The following is a 19,687-nucleotide window of genomic DNA, read 5'->3' on the forward strand; positions in this document are numbered from 1 at the left end:
AGTACTCTGGAATACCTACTCTTCACAACAGGATCAGGAAGGAAAGAACATAAACTTCAAAAAGTTTACGGATAAGTGGAATTAAAAGATAATTTGAAGTCTCTTTCAATATGGCACCAGAGACTGGTTAATAATTTGGTATTTCTTCAAGTCAATATCCTTTGAACAGCAGATACTTACTTAGTGGGGAAAAAATCTTAGATGATGTAGGCACGAAGGACTGAGAAAAAGAGTCATTGAAGACAGTGACTTCCCACTTTTGTCCAAAATAATTTAAGTCCAATTCTGGCCAGAGGAAATATACATTATGCATTCAAACATAGCCCCCTAAATTAACCCAACCCACCACCACAACAATGCTCATTAGAAGCTGGTTTATGGATCATCTGTTATTACTGTAGCGTATCCCTTAGGGGGACAGTGTTTGATGCTCTTTTTCCCCTCTCCCTCCCTCTACTCCATCTTAAGCAATTCATGAAAATACTTTTAACTACTTAAAATATTTCTCCTGAGAGGATTTCTAAGTCATATTATTGTTTTCTTTAGCTTGTTACATTTCCTGCCATGTTTTAGTAGCTCCGTGATGTTTTAATGTGCCTTTGAGATTGGCAGGTGCCCCAGGGGTATTTTCATCCAACTTTAACTAGGAATGCTTACTTCTTAAGCAAAAGAAAGCCTTCATCCTAGGTGACTGAGAAATATCATAATGGAACTAGAGAGGGAGAGTGAAGTCCCCATAATTCTGTAGGTGACCATTTAGAAATATTTGTTCTATTATTATTACTGGAATACTTCTGTACCTGTAAGTTGACACTGCATGATCAAATAGAGGCGACAGTTGTAGGTGGTGAAACAAATTAGTAAAATCTTCTCATCACCTTCCTAAATAATACTTTGAGCATGTCTATTGGTTGGTATTCCAGTAGGAAAGAGACAGCACTCAAAAGGAATGCTTGGGGAGGACTTAATGAAAGGAATGCTTACAAGCATGAGGAAAATCAAAGTATCTAGTGAAATTCCCTTGTGCTAGCAACAGCAGGGAGTTGTCACTACCCCTATGGCCTCTAACTCCAATGAGCAAAGGAAGGAAGAAGATACAGGAACCTGGAGAAGTCCAAGTAACAGCTGCTGTGACAGTTCGCTATTGTTTATTTGGCTCTGACTCATAGCAATCCTATATAGAGTTTCTGAGGAGCAGCTAGTAAGTTTGAACAGCTAAACTTGAGTTCAAACTGGACTCGCTGTACCCAGTGCTTTACCCTACAGCACCACACCAGGTTTGGTAGTTGTTGATAAGTGTTGTCGAGTCATTTCCGACTCATAGCGCCCCTTTACAGGAGTAGCTGGTGAGTTTGAACCTCCAACCTTGCAGTTCAAACAGACCTTGCGGTTCACTGCATTATCCTGCAGTACCACACCAGAACTCCAGGTTTGGTAGAGAAATTTAACACCAAACCAGGATCTAGCAAGGAGGAAGGAACCTTTTTTCTCATGCCTTCTGAGGTACAGTTGGTAACTCTTCATTGTCCAAATTCAATCAGAAATCAGAGAACCAAGAAACTTGATTATATCTACAGAGATCAGCCTTTTGGGCCACAAAGTAGGGCTGAGATTTGGGAAGGACAAATGGAGAATACTGCAATCAACAACTATGATGGTAAAAAAAAAAAAATTGACTGAATTTGCTCACATTTATGCTACATATAATTTCTATACCATGTCGATTAACTGAAGTATGACTAGCTGTTATTAACTGGATTTAAGCTGTACACAGATTGTTGTTGTTGTTGTTAAGTGCCGTGGAGTCAGTTCCAACTCATACCGACCCTGACTGTATAGGGTTTGTGAGCAGTGGCTGGTGAGCTTGAACCACCAACCCTGAAGTTCAAATTGACCTCGTAGTCCAGCGCATTAACCCACAGCGCCACACACAGATAGGGAATCATGATTAAAGCCATTCTTCATTTTAACATTTTTGTAGAATACACATTGCAGAAGTATTTTATAAAATTTTTGAATTCATCTTTTAAGGAAAATCTATATTTGAGCATGTGGTGGCTTCACAGTATAAGCACTGGACTGTAAACCACAAGGTTCATGGTTAGAGCCTGCCAGCTGCTTCACAGAGAAAAGATGAGGTGTTCTGCTCCTGCAAAGATTTGAAGCTTTGGAAACCCTATAGGGAGTCCTTATGAATAGGAATCAAGTTGACAACATTTAACAACAGACTTTATTTAAGGAGCCCTGGTAGTGTAATGGATTACCAGCAGTTTCAAGGGAGATAGATTTATAGCTTCAGAAACCCTATACAGGGTCACTTTAAGTCAGAACCGACTCAGTGCCGCACAACCACCACTACCATACTTTGTATAAAAGTTTCTAAAAAGAACCATAGCCACATAAAAGCTGCTAAAGTATGTTTACTGAAGGATATAATTAAAAATTTAAATGTTTTATTGTGAATTATGTGATAGTTTACATGAGAGAACATTAGCTTTACATTCATCCTATCTTATATCCTTTCATTGCCATGGTTACAATCCCCTACATGCATCATCAGACAACCAAAGGGTATATGCCTCAAGCCTGCCCCCTGGTTGTCAGCACACAACCCCTCTCCCTCTCTGGGTCTAGAGTCTCCAGCCACTCCATCTCTCCACTTTGGCATCACTGTTTCTCTGGGTAGGGTCCCGCACTCCGCTCTTCTTTCTTGATGGACCCAGGGACCTCTGCTCCTAGACTGAAAAGTCAATCACTCCCCTCCTTTTGTTACAAAGTGTCTACCTTTACATTTCCAACCCTCACAGTCAGTCCTGATAGTATTTATTCACTACTGTGCCACATGAGTGCTATCCCCATCTCCTTTCATCAGTCCCGCCCAGACAGACTGGATACTATTTAATGGAGATTCTACCTTCCCCCGTGCCCTCTGGATCTAGACTACCTCTTGAAAGCTTGTAAGCCAGTCACTTCTTGCCTTTGTAGTCTCCACCCCCATTTTGGGTAGCTAATGTCCAAGTTGTCCATCCCTGTCTACCCTGTGTATTGAGGGGATGGGAACGGTCCTCACTGTAATGATTTGTTCCCTCTTTTGAGCTACTGCATCCATAAGTGAAGGTCAAGTTCATCAAACTGTATCAGATTACTCTTTTTTTCTTCTTCCTCTTCTTCTAGTTGAGCTCTGATCATCCAGCCATTGAAGCCAGATCAAGTGGGTATTATTTGCAAGTGTGGGTGTTCTTGTTCATATGTCCTCTCTTTTTATCAGCTGGATACTTCATTCTCCACTCTAGTCCTCTGTGGCTATGTCACTGACTCTGGGCCCAGGAGTGCCCAGGTTTTGACACACTGGTGGCCAACCAGGTCTCCATCTGGGTTCACAGGATCTATTGAACATGGTTGGACTTAGCTTGCAGCTTCATTGCTGTTTTTCCCTCACTTCCCTTTATCGGTGACCAATGTGGTCACCAGTCAGAGCACATGTCTGCTTGTTGATTCCCATTGAGTCTCAGTCTTGGAAGTGGGAGGATATAATTAATTTTGAACAACACAGAAACTTGTTGAAAGGACAAAATGCCTGACATTTTCTGGAAGAATATTTACCCACCAGGCAAGACAGGGATGTTACTGTGTTGATAACTGTCAATGTAGTGTGATTTATAGACACCAGACAAATGCCACTCCACTGGAGTTTGGATGTTACATCAAATAAGCAGAAATTCATTGTTATGTCTTAATAGTTTTTCCTTTGTGAAATTTAAGTGCCATTCCTTGGGAGTTAGAACATTTAAGTAATTCTTCATGAAACATTTATTGTTACTATGAGGATTTTGGCTGCTGCTGTTGTTGTTGTTAAGTACCGCCGAGTTGGCTCTGACCCATGGTGACCCTTTATAGGGTTTCTCAGGATCAGCTGGTGAGCTTGATCTGCCAGCCTTGTGGTTCAAATCAACCTTGGAGTCCAGCAATAACCCATAGTGCCACAACGGGACTCTAGCATTTTGGTAGACATTCAGATAACAAGCATGAGTAAGACATTTCTTGTACTCAAGGTACTCACAATCTAATGGCGATTGGACAAATTATTCAAGGACTTCAGATTGGTTGATACATGTTCTGAGAAAGGTGGGCATAAGGTACTATGGGTAGTGACTAATTCTTTCTTGAAGATTCAGGGAAGCAAAAGAGCTTGGTAAAGATCAAGAAAGACTCATCACAGTTGAATAATACCTAAATTGCAGGTCAAAACAAGAGTCCACTAGATGGATAAAGCAGAAGAAAGTGTAGAAAGGTTCTGCAGGAAGAATAGCTCTTTCCTCATCTGATCCCAGTGGATATGAAGCTAGAAAAGCAATCTTAAATCAAACGATGAAGGGCCTTAAATACTATTTTAAGGAGTCAATGGAAGATTAAGTGAAGGAATCACTCTCTGTGGTTTGACCTTAAGGAAAAATAATTCTTGAGGCAGTGAAGAAGATGGAATGGAGGTAAGACTAGAAAATGAGTCAGTTAAGGTCTTGTAATGATTTTAGCAGGAGATGATACAGTGTAGACTAATGAGTTGGCAGTGAAAGTTGTTGTCATTGTTAGGTGCCACCGAGTCAGTTCTGACTCCTAGCAACCCTATGCACAACAGAACAAAACACTGCCTGGTCCTGTACCATCCTCTCGATTGTTTTTATGTTTGAACCCATTATTTCTGTCACTGTGTCAATCCACCTCATTGGGTGTCTTCTCTCTTTTGCTGACACTCCACTTTTCTAAGTATGATATTCTTCTCCAGTGACTGGTCCCTTCTGACAACATGTCCAAAGTACACAAAATAAAGTCTCATCATTCTCCCTTCTAAAGAGCATTTGGACTGTACTTCCACCAAGACAGATTTATTTGTTATTCTGGCAATCCATGGTTTGTTGCTGTTGTTGTAAGGTGCCATCCAGTCCATTTTGACTTACAGTGGCCCTTTGGCCCATCCTGTGTCATCCTCACAATTTTTGTTATGTTTGAGACGTTATATCATTGCTGCCACTTTGTCAGTCCATCTCCTTGGGGGTCTTCCTCTTTTTTCACCGATCCTCCACTTTACCAAGTATGATGTCCTTCTCCAGGGACTGGTCCCTACTGATAACATGTCCAAAGAACGAGAGATGATGTCTCCCCATCCTTTCTTCTAAGGAGCATTCCTGCTGTAGTTCTACCAAGACAAATTTGTTTGTTCTTCTGGCAGTCCATAGTACTTTCAATGTGCTTCTCCAACACCATCACTCAACTGCATCAATTCTTCTATGATTTTCTTTATTGTCCAACTTTCATGTGCACGTGAGGCAATTGCAAATACCATGACTAGGGTCAGGTGCATCTTAGTTCTCTATGTTTATTCTTGAATATTGTAAAGAGGTCTTTTGCAGAAAATTTGCCTAATAAAAGATGACTTTTGATTTTTTGACTGCTGCTTCTATGAGCATTGAGAACCCAAGCAAAATGAAGTCTTAGACAACTTCAATATTCTATCCATTTATCATGCTGTTTTGGTCCAGGTGTGAGAATTTTTGTTTTCTTTACATGAGGTGCAATCCATACTGAAGGCTGTAGTTTTGATCTTCATCAGTATTTCAAGTCCTCTTTGTTTCCAGCAAACAAAGCTGCATCATCTGCACATCTCAGGTTGTTAATGAGTTTTCTTTGATTCATGATGGCTTGTTCTTTTCATATAACTCAGCTTCTTGGATTATTTGTTCAGGGAACAGTATGAATAAGTATGGTAAAAAATACAACCTTGAGGCACACCTTTCCTCATTTTAGATCATTCAATATCCCCTGGTTCTGTGTGAATGACTGTATCTTAGTCTAGGCAGTGAAAGAAGAGGGGATGAATGTATAGGAAGTTGAATATTGATGAGCCTGACTTGTAACCAATTCACTGTGGTGAAGGCTGGAAGAGGAACTAACTGGAGATTATTGGGATGACTCCTCTGTTTTTCATCTTAAGTGGGTAGATGGCGATAGCATCAGCTGAGATGAGGCATATAGAAAAAGGGGCATGTTTACAAATGAAAATGATTGAATTTTGTTTAAAATATCTCAAATTAGAACCTGGGGAGAGGCCTAAGTGTCATTCCAGAGTATGATTAATAACTAAAATAGAGGGTCTGGAGGAATTCTCCTCCAAAGACTACATCAGGTAAGCAGAGAACTGGTTTAAAGATTCATCTTTTGGAAAACATACATATTTGAGAGACATCTGAAAGTAAAAGGGGGAAGAGTCAGAGCTGATAGGAATCATGGAGGGAAGAGTTCCAAAAGGTACAGTAATCTACATATAAATGCTACTGGGAGAGATATATTACTACTACCTGTATTGTTGTTGTTGTTGTTAAGTGCCTTTGAGTCGATTCCGACCCATAGCAACCCTGTACAGGGTTTCCGAGGGTGTAAATCTTTACGGGAGTAGAAAGCCTCATCTTTCTCCCATGGAGCGGCTGGTAGTTTTGAACCGCTGACCTTAAGGTTCGCAGCCTGATTCGTAACCACTATGCTACCAGAGCTCCTACTACTACCTGTATTAGGTACTGTTATATTAGTGATTCTTGTTATGCTTGGTTTCAAATAACAGATAAAAGTGGTTCAAATCATCATAAGTTACTTATCAAGAACTTAAGTGTGTGGATTCTGCAACTTAACATTATCATCCTTCTACTCTGCTACCGTCTTCAGTATGTTAAGAAACTGGAACGACAAGCAACAAATTCTCACCTAAGTAGAAATCAATGCTAGTAGAAACAATAAAGTTTTCTCCTTGAGTGCCTCATTTGACTTGTATGTCTCACTGATGAAGCCTCCTTCCCATGCCTAGACCAATTGCTAGCCAACTGAATGGGGCTGCTTTATATTAATCATGACTCCTCCCCCAGGGCTGGGCAAATAAAATAGGAGTCCTGATAGCAAGAAAAATGGAAAAATAGTCATTTGCAATGATTCCTTACTACACAGAGACTTCTTAAAATAGGACTGAGGAGTCTTCCATTGGATTTGGGAACAAGGAGATTATCGGTGGCCTCAATGAGTGCAGTGTCCGCTGGGGCTGAGGTAGAGACTGGCACAGGAGCCATATTACAATGGTTGATGAGTGCAGAGAAGTAGCTCTTTCAGTTCAAAGGGAATATACTTCCCAATACTTTCCTGAAAACAGATGTTGATGAATGGAGAGATGAAATATGGTATCTGGGGATTCAGGGAAAAATAAACAAAAGAGATGTTGGAATATAGAGCACAAACTCTGCCTAATTTGCCATTTTGAACAAGGACCTCTTCTAGGCAAAGAGGATGAGTTTCTCCAAATTTCTGTTTCTCTTCATTGCTAAGCTAAGCCACAGAACGTAATTTTTAGAAGTCTGAGTCAGCAACGAGAGAGAGGTTGTTTTATACTGTGAATAGTGCCTTACTATTCCACAGCTGTGTACAATTGGGGGAAAATATGATTAAAAGGTTTCTACAAAGCACTTAAATTAAATTAGCTAGGAGGAGATTTAATTTTGAACCCCTTCCAGGATTTTTAATAGAGAATTATATATTTCATTTGAAAGATAAGGGCAATGGGAGATAACTCTAATTGAATAAGAGCATAGATTTATTTTCTCCTGAAGCTAGGCATTGTGTTTTTTCCTCTTGTCCTTAAGAATTGTTCCTATGTGCTTGTATCAGCCTCAAAGTGCATGCTTTTCTCTGTTGGTCTACCACTGAGTATGGTGAGCGATAGCCTTCTCTTTACATCAATCATCTTGAGAAAGACATAATCAGCTCATGTCTTTGGTCCATGTATTGTCTGTTAATACTGTTTTGTCACCAGAGTCTTAGCTTTGGAAGTTAAGAAAGAAAATGTAAAGCAGTAGGAGAAAGATTATGATTTGTAAATAAATGTACCCAGCAGGAGCAAAAGAAGACACAGATGACCTCTTTCTCTGGTTGCATGGCATCATCTCCAAACATGCATTTTAGTAAAAGAGTCTTAAATACAGAGAAGTTAAATACAGGGTGATTCAGTCTGATTCTTTCTGGCTGGCGCCTTTTTGAGCTGCTTTAACCAAATTGAAAAGAGAATTCACTCTAGATTTGAACAATTTAGAGACAGAGTATAAGAGATGAAAGCATCTAAGTAATCATGATTAATATGAGGAAACGTTCTTATCAACGGAGAAAAGATTGAAGTTGTCAAGGACTTCATTCTTCTTGGATCAACTATCAACACTCACGAAAGCAGCAGTCAAGAAATCAAACAACGTATTGCATTAGGCAAATGTGCTGCACAAGACTTTTTAAAAGTGTTGAAGAGCAAAGATGTCAGCTTGAGGACTAAGGTGCGTCTGACCCAAGCCATGGTATTTTCAATAACCTCATATACATGCGAAAGCTGAACAGTGAATAAGGAAGACCATAGAAGAATTGATGCTTTTGAGTTATGGTGTTAGAGGAGAATATTGAAAGTGCCATGGGCTGCCAAAAGAACCAACAGATCTGTTTTGGAAGAAGTGCAGTCAGAGTGCTCCTTGGAGGCCAGGATTGCCCAACTTTGTCTCTCATACTTCCGCCATATTGTCAGGAGGGAGCAGTCGCTGGAGAAGGATATCATGTTTGGTAAGGTAGAGGGTCAGAGAAAAAGAGGGAGACGTCCAGCAAGATGGATTGACAAAGTGGCAGCATCAATGGGCTCAAGCGTGGCAACAATTGTGAGGTTGGCCCAGGATCGGGCAGTGTTTCGTTCTGTTGTACAAAGGGTCACTATGAGTCGTCACCGACTTGACGGCACTTAACAACAAACAACAATAAGTAGGTTCTGTCAGGGATACAACCTAATCCAGAATGTGGGTCTCTTGACTTCAATTCAGCACTTGCTCTACATTGTCTCATAACTTCACTCCCTCAAAACTTTATTTAATTAACAGTAAATTATAACAAAACATTAAAATCTGCTCTCTTCAAGTTTCAGATACTTCAAATAGCATAAAATTGGTGTTGACTTTACATCTTTTTTTCTATACAAGGTTGAACAATTAGTTTAGAAAAACTTTATGTCTGTGAAATTGATGAAAGAGGGTTAAACTGCTATTTATGCATTTACATATCCAAGACTGGTGATTTTTTTAAAAGAGAAAATTCGCTCTGGTAGCATAGTAGTTATGAATTGGGCTGCTAATCTCATGGTCAGGAAACCCTGTACAGGGTCGCTAAGAGTCGTTCCGACTCTGTGGCACATAACCACCACCACCACTACCATGTATTCTCTGGACCTTATTCCTGCCCTTTCTGAGTTTAAACTACCCAATTCCTTTGCTTTCCACTCCATTTTCCGCTTACGTTTGCCAGTAACAGTTCCATATATGTTATTTGCAACCAAGAACCCTTGGTGATACAGAACCTATCTTTTGGTCTGTAATTGTAAAGAACTATAATTATAGTTGTTGTTGCTAAGTGCCATCGAGTCGGTTGCCACCCATAGCGACCCTGTAGAAGTTTTCCAAGGAGCAACGGGTGAGCTTGAACCACCAACCTTGCAGTTCAAACAGACTTTGTAGTCGAGTGCATTAATCCAAAGCGCCACACCAGGACTCCATAATTATAGTTGTTGTTGTGATGTGCCGTCAAGTCAGTTCAGACCCATAGCAACCCTGTATAGGGTTTCTGAGGAGCAGCTGGGGAGCTTGAACCACCGACCTGTAGTTCAAACGGCTTTGCAGTCTGGCGCATTAACCCACAGGGCCACACCAGGACTCCATAATTATAGTTGTTGTTTGTTGTTATGTGCCCCGGGGAGTCGGTTCCAACTCATAGAGACCCTGTACAGGGTTTCCAAGGCTGTAAATCTTTATGGGAGCAGAAAGCCTCATCTTTCTCCCACAGAATGTCTGGTAGTTTCAAACTGCTGATCTTAAGAAGGTTCGTAGCCCGAATCGTAACCACTACGATACCAGAGCTCTAACAACAATTTCGAGACTCATACCGCGGGAATTATTTCTATAAGCATAATACTGCCAGTAGGAGCTCTGGTAGTATAGTAGTTACGAGTCGGGCTGCTAACTTCACGATCAAGAGTTCGAAACTACCAGCGGTTCCATGGAAGAAAGATGAGGCTTTCTGCTCCGGTAAAGAGTTACAGCCTCGGAAACCCTATTCAGGGTCGCTATGAGTCGGAATCGACTCCACGTCACACCACCATCACCACCATCGATACTGCCATGGTGCTGGGTGGGAGACATTGCAGATGGCATCTCCATCATTGGACCTAAAAGTTGCTACTGCCCCTGATGATTCTAGAAATTAGATGTAACTGCCACCATGCATTCCCATCTTGCCATCATTCATTGCAGCAAGGATTTGGTTTGATTTGGCCCCTCCTTTGTATCTCTACTTCCCATTTTAAAGTCTGGGAAAGTACAGGTGATTAGCAGAGTTGACATGTGTAACACAGAAGACTGGGAAAACAAATATTCATCGTATGCAGTTTCTACAATGGGAGATCATCTCTCCTTCCTAAGGTAGGTGGTCCAAAGAAAAGAAATTGTTACAGTTTCATTGTATTGCTTTTACAATTATTTATTGCTTTGAGTGGGTAATAAGAGGGGACTTCAAAACAGAAAAATTCCATTATCTTTCTATTCCATTTTCCACAACGTTGATGTTCCCTTGCATATTTAAAGAAATTTAAAAATAAGATATATAATAAAAAAGAAAAGAAAAGTTGTCTCTTCTCCACTCCCCAGCCATCTACATTCTACCCCTTCTACGCTGGACTGCTTGCTATCACCAATATTTACTTTCCTTCACTGGAGGAAGATTATGTTCCTCACCCTTTGAAGTCAGGAGTTGTCATGTGATTGGCTTAAGTCAATGAAACGTAAGTGGAAGAGAGTATCACTCTGGGAAGAAGCTTCAGAAAACAGTTTTTGCCCTGTTTTCTTTTCCTCTGCCATGTTTACTGGCATGTTCTAGTTGATGTCAGCGAGGTCTCAGAGTGTACTAAATATTTTGCATTTACACCATTCAGGCTTCCTCTCCACTCTTTCCACACTGTTCTATGCCCCAAGAGGTTGCCTTTTATGAAATTTTTCAACTGACTCCTTTGACCTTTTGCTCTGGAAGTAGGGCAGAAAATGAGGCTTGGATAGGTGGATTGGAGAACAGCTCAGATGGCTTAGCACTCACAAATTGTTTATATGACAACAGTTTCATATTTGGAAATAGTTAATAGCTACATTTGCATAGAATCTTTCTCTTCTTTAACTAAGCACAAATGACTCATACCTAACTTTAATGAGAAAAATGAGTAAGTGTGAGCCCCAGCATTGGCAGGAAAAGTTCATGTACAATATCTTTCTCTTTTTACCAATCAAGACTGCGGCATATCACACAAATCTGGGTTTATTCTTGTTCATAGAGCAGAGAATATTGATGCTACTGAACCTGGGATAAATTCTGTTTAATACAAGAAATAGGCAGGGAGGAGATTAGCATAAATCTTATAGCTTTTACAGGCAGAGGTAACCATAACTAACCACACACTTCCTGGATCAGGTTAGGGATTTTAATTATTTGCACCATATCTTTTGGGCAGTGACCAGCATTCTGAAACCATTAGTTAGTGGTCATCATAAGACTACCCTTTGTTGATTTGATTTATTCTCATGCTGCTTAAAAGATACTGGATCCGAAACAGTTGTCTTGAAATATTTAGGGTAAAATTCCATAGCTTCTGGAACTACTTTGCTACTATTAGTAAGAAAGCTTTAAGTTAGAATAGCCAATACATTTCTCCACTTTGTACAATGTTCTTAACTCTTTATCTACTCCTCATATTTTATTTTGCTCTGTTGATGAATCTCAGTCCCAGGATCCTGTCATCATAAAGTTCTGATGAGAGCTGCTTAGTAAATTTCGCGTGTCGGGTCACTAAACAGGAGATAAGATTTTTTAGAAACAACCCCACCTTGCCTGATCACCTGAACTTAATACAAAAAGTGTCACGTGGCTGTAAATACGTCACAATCACACAACATTGTGAAGTCCCTAGATGGTGCGGTGAATACACTGAACTGCTAACTGAAAGGCCTAATGATTTATTTCCAAAAAATTAGCCATTGAAATTCCTACAGAACACAATTCTACTCTGACACACATGCGTTGGCATGAATTGGGATCAACTCAATGGCAAGTATGAACAATGTATATATTCTACCATATTTTCAGAAGGAAACATTGTATTTTTAGAGAAACTTCCCTCTATAAGAACCCAAACTTCATGTTTGCTCTTATTGTTTTTAGGGACCTTTCTTCTGCTCTTCCTTACTTTTCTCCACTAACCATTCCTTCAGCAAAGATAATGAGGTGCCGGCAGAAGGGAAAAACTGCTGGATAAATCAGGAAAACAAATAAATCAGTAGGAGCTAGTCTTCATCAGTCACATGACCTAATATTTGTATTCTGCAACCAGGATGGACTTTGTAAGACACAGTAAAGTAGAAGTGTTTACGTATTCTCCAGTTCTATGATTCCATGAACCCCAAGAAGCCCATAAACAAGGATATTACTCTCTTCAAATGAGAAAATACCAGTGTGGTAGAAAATGCTGCTTCACCCAAGAGTCATCTCTCAGTTGGTGGTCATTTTATTTCTGTTTGTTAAATACTAGGATGTAATTTAACTCTTATATTCGGATTGCCTCTGGTGGATTTAAAAAGCACACTATCCTCTTTAAGGCAAACCTACAGAAAGCGAGGTGTGGTGGTGGAGGTATGGTGGTGGTGGTGTGTCGAGGAGTCGGTTCTGACTCATAGCGACCCAATAATTTCTGTGGCTGTGAATCTTTTCGGGAGCAGAAAGCCTCATCTTTGTCCCATGGAACAGCTGGTAGTTTCAAACTGCTGACCTTGAGGTTAGCAGCCTGATTAGTAACCACTATGCTACTAGAGATCCTTATAGAAATGGAGGTATATAGCTTGAGAGTAGAGTTGTAGGCAGACTCATAGGGAAACCCATCCCTTTAAGGGGCCAGCACATGAAGAGGGGGGCTGAGAAGGAAGGATCAATGAGAAAGATGGTGTCCAAGAAAGGATGTTTACAAGGAGAAGTGACAAAGACTATAGGAAAGCCAAATCAGAGAAGGACAAAAGGGTGTTAGCAATAACAAGGTTGTCAGTTGTGCTACAATAGTGAATAATTGCTATCAGGACTGACTGAGGGTTGAAAATGTAAAGGTAGACGTTTTGTAACAAAAGGAGGGGAGTGATTGATTTTGCAGTCCAAGAGCAGAGGTCCCTGGAACCATCAAGTTAAAAGAGTATAGTACGGGACCCTACCCAGAGAAGCAGTGACGTTAGAAATGGAGGCAGAGACGATGACGTGGACTGATGGAGCAGCTGGGGACTCTGGACTCAGCCAGAGTGAGAGAAGGAGGGAGACAGGCTGTGGGCTGATGGCCAGGGGTGGTGGGGGGAGAGGAAAGGGGGCAGGCCTGAGGGGTGTACCCTTTGGTTGTTTGATAATGCCCGGAGGGGATTGTAATTATTGCAATGAAATGAAATACAATAGTATGAATGTAAAGCTGGTGTTCTCCCATGTAAACTCACATGTTGTTGTTGTTGTGTGCCGTGGAGTTGATTCTGACTCATAGTGACCCTGTACAGGGTTTCCGAGGCTGTAAATCTTTATGGGAGCAGAATGCCTATCTTTCTCTCGCGGAACAGCTGGTAGTTTCGAACTGCTGACCTTGTAGTTCACAGCCATATTCGTAAGATTCGTAACCACTACATTACCAGATCTCCTTGTGAACTCACATAATTCACAATAAAAACTTAAAAACAACCCAAGTTTGTCAGGATGTTTTACAATTCCAGATGATGATGAAAAGATGATTAAGGCAGGTAGATGATGTGTGGGAAGTGAAGAGGTAGATAAATCTGTTGAAGACCACTCAAGAAGCTTAGGTGTGAGCAAAAGGAAAGAGACAGAATAGAAGCTAGAGAAGGATGTACAGTTGATCCTTGAACAACACAAGATTGAGTTGGGTGGACTCACTTACACACAGAGATGATTAATTTCATATGATGTTTTAAATGGATACTCCCAATGCTTGAGCTTGTCACAATAGCAACAGGGAAAAAAGAATCAGCGTACAAGTGGGCCTGCACCGTTCAAGTCCATGTTGTTCAAGGGTCAACTGTACATTATATATTGATTTTCAATTGCATGGGAGGTCTGAACCTTTAATCCCTGCATTGTTCAAAGGTCAACTGTAATATTTTGTTGATTTGCTACTACTGCACACTTCTCCAAAGATCCTTGATCGCATAGTGGATTATGTATTGGGTTACTAACTGTAAGGTCAACAGTTCAAGTCCACCAGGCACTCCATAGAAGTATGATGAGACTTTCTGCTCTTATAAAGATTTATAGCATTGGAAACTCTATACAGATTTGCTACAAGTCAAAACCAACCCGACGACGTCAACCAGTCAGTCAACATCCTTTTCCATGTGCTGCTATGTGATGTGATCTTTGGCAAATGACTTAACCTTCCTGAACATCAGTTTTTCCATCTGTAAAATGGAGACTGACAACAGTATCTACCTTAAACAATTCATGTAAAGTGGCACTGAAGTCAGGCCTTCTTATTGCTAAAATTATGTATCTTCAAAGGAACCCCATGATTTCATTTTCAGACGGCAAGTACACACGAACATCCCAAAGCATTTGCTAGACAAGTTTGGAATTATTGTGACTCATGTTCCACAAATGGTACTCATCATGCAGGAGTGGAATTGTACCTTGTGTGCCACAAAAGCTTTCCTGGCTTCCCCGAGGACTAGTTTACAAGGAGAAAGTATCCTGGTACTTACATTAAGGAGCTCACTGAGTCAGAGGGCTAAGACCTTGAGCATCTGTCTAGTTTGTTACTAACTAAACCATCCAGACATGTGAGGATCTGCCTTTGTACAGTCAGCTCATGGATCTCACTGTCTCCTGATTGCTCTTCTTCCAGACAACCCCCTCCTCCCTGAGTCTAGCTAGTCTGCTTGAACCTGGTGCAGCTTGGGTTAGAGTTCTGAATTTCCTCTTACCTTGGAGCAAAGTTGGAACAATGCTGTTTACTCATCTTTTGCCTTATTTTAAAAATGAAATATGAGAGTATGGTGACTAGCACTTTATGAATTCTATGAAAGAAAATATTTTGTAAAAACTGGTCTTCCTTGGACCAGTGTCAAAAACTTGGGGCATCATGCATGTGAGAAACAATGCAGACAGACTTGCTCTCTTTGTTGTGGCTACCAAACACCCATGACTGTTTATAACCACTCTATTGGTTCCTCAAATTATCCTTTACCCTTTAAAATACTGTTTTCCGCAGTTAATTTTGTACATGATACTCTGAGGCCTCATATGACCCTTAAAAATCCAGTCTAACTCTACCTGACCTCAAAGTGTCACCCACTGCCAGCTCCCATCTTCTGACATTGCCATGAAAGCATATGAGACTTTGGGGGTAGATCTTGCATGTGTTTCCTAAAGCCTGTGCCTACAAAAGTCTCTCACTTCCACACAAGCTAGGAAGCCTCTCTTGATCAATTATCTCATCTCATGCTCTTCATTATCTGAACACTTCTTCATGCTTATTCCAGTTCATCTGCTCTCATAATGATTGCAAAAACCATGTTTGATTTCCACTGGCTTCACAAAGGTGAAAGAGAACCAAACTCAAAATCAGTTCAAGGCCAAATCCTAAGAAGTCGAGGTCAGACATGCCTCCACCCTATAACTTTAACCCTGTTCTGACCCTAATCATCCCTCCCATAGGACTCTCTGTTTCACATCTGGGTTTGATAATCCATTTCAATGGTCACACAGAACTCATAACAATACGATTGGGGGGTTTATTAGGGAAGTGAACAAGGCACAATTCAGAATCACAAAAACTAAGGATACAGCAGGTGTCCAGTCAGGATCAGCTCTCATCTGCCATATTGCAGGCACCCTCACTCTGGTCTGTGGCCTCTCAGACATGCAGTCCCTTTGGCCGCTGCCCCACTCGGGTGAGTGTTACCAAGGGTATGTTTTACAAGCCAACCTCTTGCCCATAGGCACCCAGCTTTAGGCTTAAATGCCTGCAACTATTGCTCCATGTCACCACCTCTGAAGCCACCTCTGCTGTCACTGTATTTCTAGGTAGGACTCTCACACTCTACACTTCTTTCTTGATGGCCCTGGGATCATCTGTCCTTCTTCTGAGATGGCTCCTTTTAAACCTAGCTGGATGGCAAAACTAACCAACCACAGCCTAAGAATCCTATATACCTTATTTTCATGGTCCCATCCAATCACTTGATGGGAATGAAGAAGATATTGGCTAGAAAAGCCATATAAAGTAAATTCCAGGAATCACAATGACTAGGTTTCTATGTATGATGCTTACCTTTTATTTTAATCTCTCACTGAAAAAAAACAATGTAGAAACCTTGATTTTAGGTGTTAATCCAAAAGCTGCTCTCTCATGTAAGGGGAGTGAAAGGATGAGGGGTCACAAAGAAGGGAAAAGTGGTTGTGGGTTTAACTAGCAACAACATGGTAGCTAGTCATGGTGTTAGTCTGTCTTGTAGGCCAGGCCCAGAGAAGATTTTCTGCCTTTAAAAAAATCTTATCATTAGGGTCAGTATGCATTAGAATTGACTGACTGGCTGCTGCTGGCCACTGGTACCACACTGCTGGTGTAATCAGCACCAGCATATGAATGAATCCGAGAGTATTCTTTTTTTCTTCTTCATGCTTTATTGCTAATTATGTGATAGTTTACATAGGAAACCATTAGCTTTACATTCATCCTATCGTATATCCTTTCATTGCCATGGTTACATCATCAGCCAACCAAAGGGTATACCCTACAAGCCTGCACCCGGGGGGTTGTCAGCGCACAGCCCCTCTCCCTCTCTGGGTCTAAAGTCCCCAGCCACTCCATCCCTCCATGTCATCATCTCTGCCTCCATCTCTTGCGTCACTGCTTCTCTGTGTAGGGTCCCGCTCTCTGCTCTTCTCCCTTGATAGTCCCAGGGACCTCTGCTCCTAGATTGCAAAGTCAACCACTCCCCTCCTTTTGCTACAAAACATCTACCTTTACATTTCCAACTCTCACAGTCAGTCCTGATAACAATTATTCACTATTGTATCACAAGAGACCTATCTGCATCTCCTTTCATCAGCCCGCCCAGACAGATTGGATACTACTCAGTGGAGATTCTACCTTCCTGCATGCCCTTTGGATCTAAGCTCCCTCTTGAAAGCTTGTAAGCCAGTCACTTCTTGCCTCCAAAGTATTCTTGCATCTTTGAGTCGCTTACTCCTATTTAAAATGCCAGGTGGGAGAAACTGGTGAGCCAAGCATGGGTGACATGTCAGTTCTGTAGATGTTAGGAGCCAGAGAGATTAAGCATATGTACAGGAGACCTGGTGTGGCACTGTAGGAAAAGCACTGGAGTGCTAACCAAAGGTTGGGGGTTCAAATCCACCAGCCACTTCTCAGAAACCATATACAGGGTTCTCATGAGCTAAAACTGACATGAGGGCACATAACAGTAACAACAACAATCGGAAGTAGGAGCACTGGTGGCATGGTAGGATAGACACTGGACTGCTAACCACAAGGTTGGCAGTTCAAACTCACCAGTTGCTCCATGGGAAAAAGATGGCACTTTCTGCTTCCATAAAGATTTACAGCTTCAGAAACCCTATACAGGATCACTATGAGTCAGACCAAGTCAATGTTACATGACAACAACAAGAGGAGGTATGGTCAGGGTTAGGGTGAGGGCAGTTTTGTAATAGAAGTAGACACTGACTTTGAGTTTTTAAACAACACCTTTTAAAAAGAATATGCTAAAAAATAGTATAACCTGAAGATCAGCTAGCTCAAATAGTCAATCTTAGCATCTGTCTTTTAAGCACAATCAAAGTGAATGAAGACCATTTTATGGAACAAATTGTAACCAGAGATGAGTCTTGAATTTACCAATACAATCCAGAGAGAAAGGTCCAATCAAAACAGTAACTTTCTAGGGGATCTGCTGGCACAGTTAAATTCAAGGTAGACCGATCAGCTCAGAGGGTTATGGAAATGGATTTTTGGCATTCCAAAGGGATGATCTTGATAGATTTTCCTGAAGGATATAGGACAATCACATGGATTTATTATGAACAAGTTTTAAAAAAGCTGAAAACTGCATTGGTGAAAAAAGTCCAGGAAAGTGGTGCCAAGAAAATTTTTTCCCAACACGATAATGCATCTGCTCATTCTATGAGGGTGTCCTGTGGGAAATTTCATAAGAAAGTCTTACCCCATCCACCCTACAGCCCTGATCTTGTCCCTTCAAACTTCTTTTTGTTTCCCTAACTCAAAGAACTTTGGAAAGGAACATGATTTGAGTCCTTGGAGGATTCTCCAAACTGTTGTTATAACATGGTGTAAATAGAAAAGTGGAGAATTCTTCCAGGAAGGGTTAGAGAGATGGAAGCAGTACTTTCAGGAGTTTACAGACCTAGATGTCAAGAAATAGTAGCTTCATATGTTGACATTTTTGTTTAATAAAGATTTCTATGATTTGGTGGCTATACTTTTTGATTCACCCCTTTATGAAATATCACATGGTTTGGAGACACAAAATGTGTTGAAGCAAGCTTGAATGATTCTGAACAATTGCAGACCTACTTTCCAAAGGAGCACGTGGTTTAGAGCTTAAAGGCAAGTGTATTTATCACTGACATTGTTTGAATTGTCAGAATGTGATGATATGCAGAACACTGACTTATAGTTAGCTTTGTTTTTGTTTTTTAAGGTTTTTATTGTAGATTGAGTGAAAGTTTACAAGGCATATCATCAGTTTCACTTTCAACAATTCATATACATTGTTTAATTACATTGATTGTAATTCCCTCCATATACCATCAGTTAACAGTATTTCTCTCTATCCACTTTAGCTTTTTAAAAAAACACACAAACAAACAAAAAAACCACTCAGGCATATATAGTAATTTACATATCCAAAGGGCACATTCTGCAAGTCTGCTCCTGGCCACCAGCTCTTAGTCCCTCTCTTCTTAGTCCATGAATCTAGCCACTCCCCCTCTCCATGCCCCCATCTCTGCCTCCGTCTCTGGTGCTGCTGCTTCTCTGGATAAGGTCCCACACTCTACTTGTGCATTCTTCTCTTGATGGCCCTAGGGTCCTCTGTTTCTGGACTGTAAGATTAACCACTCCCCTTTTTTTGTAACAAAACTTCTACCTTTATAATTGTGACAGTCGCAATTAGTCATGATAACAGTTATTCACTATTGAATCTTACAAATATTTTCCCCATCTTCTTTCACCAGACCCATCTAGATAAGATGATAGCTATTCATTGGGGACTCTTTCTTTCCCCTCACACTCTTAAATTAAGCTCCCTCTTGAAACCTTGTAAGCCAGTCACTTCGTGCCTTTATTGTCCCCTCATTTTATGTAGCCAATGTGTCTAAGTTGCCCGTCCCTATCTACCCTGTGCACAGAGTGGATAGTATTGATACTTGATTTGAAGACTTTTTCCCTCTCTGTTGGTATTTAGAGTAACTACTGCTCTGAGTATAGGTCAGGCTCATCATGAAGATGTATCTTCTGTCA

The sequence above is a fragment of the Chrysochloris asiatica genome, unplaced genomic scaffold (genome assembly GCF_000296735.1).
Source record: "Chrysochloris asiatica unplaced genomic scaffold, ChrAsi1.0 scaffold00067, whole genome shotgun sequence".
NCBI classification, from domain to species: Eukaryota; Metazoa; Chordata; class Mammalia; order Afrosoricida; family Chrysochloridae; genus Chrysochloris; species Chrysochloris asiatica.